Source organism: Diaphorina citri, unplaced genomic scaffold, assembly GCF_000475195.1.
Source record: "Diaphorina citri unplaced genomic scaffold, Diaci psyllid genome assembly version 1.1 scaffold1211, whole genome shotgun sequence".
NCBI classification, from domain to species: Eukaryota; Metazoa; Arthropoda; class Insecta; order Hemiptera; family Psyllidae; genus Diaphorina; species Diaphorina citri.
The window spans coordinates 82,007-84,826 of NW_007378640.1; positions in this window are offsets into that span (position 1 = coordinate 82,007).

Genomic DNA, 2,820 nt, shown 5'->3' on the forward strand with positions numbered 1-2,820 from the left:
TTTCTGTTTGTTTGTCTGTAAGAGGTTGGCGTCAAAACGGTAAGTCGTAGAAACTTGAAATTTTGTACACAGGTTCATATTTTTATGGCGGTGGTTATAGGCTAGGTTAAAATTTCCTAAAGCCAGCCGTTCGCAAGTTATTCAAGAAATTCGGAATTTTTGGCCGACTTTGGGTCACATTTTGGCCTGGAAGTTGAAATTTGTCACGATAACCTATATTTTTAACTACCCTATAACCACCGCCATAAAAATGTGAACATGTGTACAAAATTCCAAGTTTCTACGACTGCCGTTTAGACGACAACCTCTTACAGACAAACAGAAAACCCCGGTGTGTGTGTCTGTGTGATGGGTGTGCGTGGTGTGTGTGTGTGTGGTTTGTGTATGTGATGGTGTGTGTGTGATGGGTGTGTATGTGTGTGAATGATGTGTGTGTGGTGGTGAGCGATGCAAAGCTCGCGGGTATCCCGCTAGTTTTCAATAAAATATACACCCTCGGAAGAAACCGTTGATTTTTACAAATTGAAATTGTGAAAGGTGCATGAACAATTGAACATATTTCATACCTCCCTCATTCTATGTTCACGCTCTGTAACATTGTACACGCCGACATGTTCACGGTGATTTCTTCAATGTAGTTTCTCAGTTTGGGGATGAAATCCGGGTGGAAATGTTTTTTATCCCTGTAAATATGAACATGTATACATTGACAGGATATATCTATCATTGCCCTGGTGCATTCGACGGCATACATACAGTGAGCTAAGATCTGAAGTAACAACCACAAAGTGTTGGGAGAACCATCAACTATCTCGCCAGCACCTGAGAGCTCCTCACAGGAGGGCTCGTCAGATTGTGTTTGGCTGGCGCTTAGACTATTTGTGGTATGTCCTATTTGTTCAATTCTCATTATTATTATTCCAGGGTCTTGGATACCAGATAAACACTTTTTAATATTTTAGATATACTTAGTAGCGTCAAATAAATTTCTTTAATTAATACTAAATTATAAATATTTTTTTCATAAATCACCCCCTAAATAAATCCTCATTAATTTCCTCAATTGAATTGTTTTCATTTACCCTCTCGCCACGGGTCAAATAACCCCGTGACAAAGATAAGGACACATTCTTCATTCTACACATGAACATGCAGACCATATAGAAAGAATTTATATAGCGCTACACAAATGCATAAACTTTACCTGTGCAATATTTTCCCATCCTCACATATCTTCTTCATCCTCTCAGATCCCACATGCACTACTTTCAATGAACTGCTTTCCAGTTGTGCTAGAATCAGTAAAGTAAAAAATATCTACTTACTTCTCCTAAAACAAAATCCTAATTGAGTCATGTAGTTTCAAAATCGGCCATCTCCTTGTGGACTTTTTTTTTTCAGGAAACGAAAAATACTTCTCATTTCTTTCTGGCTAGTGCAATCAATTTCTTTCTTTCTCTGTTACAAAGATCTCAAACATACCTTTTATTACCATTAATTTATTTTTCCATTAATCTTACAATAGAGCCAGAATATTTAAAATATTGCGCTCAAAATATGAGAACCCGCACTAGCGCTCCTGACGGATATTCTTCGAACTATGGATATGGCCGCTTTTGAAACTTCATTGAAACTTAATCCTGTAAAACAGTGATTTGGTCGGTTTTGAAAGCAACGCTTTTTACAGGCGATGCGTATCCACATTTTCTATTGATTCATAAGAAAAAACGATTTTCGAAAAAGTAGGGTAGATGGCCGATTTTGAAACTACATGACTCAATTATTTCATCTCGTTTATTTCGTGGGTTTCAGTGAATTATCAAACTAGGTGACTAGGTGCTAACATTTATCGAGCAGTAAGAAACCTTGTTTGGAGTACAAAGTACCTTTGCAATGCAAAAAATGTGTACAATAATCACCAATTGAGCATAATGCAAGCAGATGAAATGAAATTGTTCAGATGCATGTTGGGAAAGACCAAGAGAGATGGGATAAGAAATGAGCTTCTCGGGACAGCGGGACCAGAGGCTCCAAAGCGGGACTGTCCCGCCGAAAGCGGGACGTATGGTCAGCCTCTGCATAATGCAAACAGATGAAATGAAATTGTTCAGATGCATGTTGGGAAAGACCAAGAGAGATGGGATAAGAAATGAGGATATTAAGAAGAATCATTGAAACAGATAATAACAATAATAATGAATGTTACACACTGCAGGGAAATAAAATTAAAAATTATTGCTGTACATTATCAACTCACATGTTAACTGCCCTCGCAGGACGTCAAATAGTTTTTCCGAATGCTTAATTTCAACGGTTCTGGGCGATTCGATGAAAATTGTGGTTTTGACCCCCCTTTCTGGCATCGTCTTGAAAAGTTCTTTGCAGTCTTCAAAGAACTGTCTCTTCTTCCTAGCATAGGGAACAAATTTTAAATAACTTGATACCATAAGGATGACGTCAAATAGTTCTTCCGAATGCTTAATTTCAACGGTTCTGGGCGATTCGATGAAAATTGTGGTTTTGACCCCCCCTTTCTGGCATCGTCTTGAAAAGTTCTTTGCAGTCTTCAAAGAACTGTCTCTTCTTCCTAGCATAGGGAACAAATTTTAAATAACTTGATACCATAAGGATGACGTCAAATAGTTCTTCCGAATGCTTAATTTCAACGGTTCTGGGCGATTCGATGAAAATTGTGGTTTAGACCCCCCCTTTCTGGCATCGTCTTGAAAAGTTCTTTGCAGTCTTCAAAGAACTGTCTCTTCTTCCTAGCATAGGGAACTCCTTGCTTCCGGGGGGCATTGAAGAGCTGGAAATGTATAT